The following is a 298-nucleotide window of genomic DNA, read 5'->3' as shown; positions in this document are numbered from 1 at the left end:
AAGCTTGGAGGAGGAGGTGTGATGGTGTGGGGGTGCTTTGCTGGAGACAAAATTGAAGGCATACTGAACCAGCATGGCTACCACAGCATCCTGCAGCGGCATGCCATCCATCCAGTTTGCGTTTAGTTGGACCATCATTTATTTTTCAACAGGACAATGACCCCAAACACACCTCCCGGCTGTGTAAGGGCTATTTGACCAAGAAGGAGAGTGATGGAGTGCTGCGCCTCCACAGTCACCGGACCTGTACCCAATTGAGATGGTTTGGGGTCAGCTGGACCGCAGAGTAAAGGCAAAA

The 298-nt window shown here is 51.7% G+C and overlaps 1 protein-coding gene across 2 annotated transcripts in view; it reads right to left on the bottom strand.

The window, feature by feature from the left end:
• Positions 1 to 298, bottom strand: part of amot (angiomotin) — an 84,856-nt gene that overhangs the window by 26,330 nt on the left and 58,228 nt on the right. The window lies entirely within an intron of this gene.

The sequence above is a fragment of the Etheostoma spectabile genome, unplaced genomic scaffold (genome assembly GCF_008692095.1).
Source record: "Etheostoma spectabile isolate EspeVRDwgs_2016 unplaced genomic scaffold, UIUC_Espe_1.0 scaffold512, whole genome shotgun sequence".
NCBI classification, from domain to species: Eukaryota; Metazoa; Chordata; class Actinopteri; order Perciformes; family Percidae; genus Etheostoma; species Etheostoma spectabile.
This window is presented reverse-complemented; position numbering and strand designations above follow the sequence as displayed.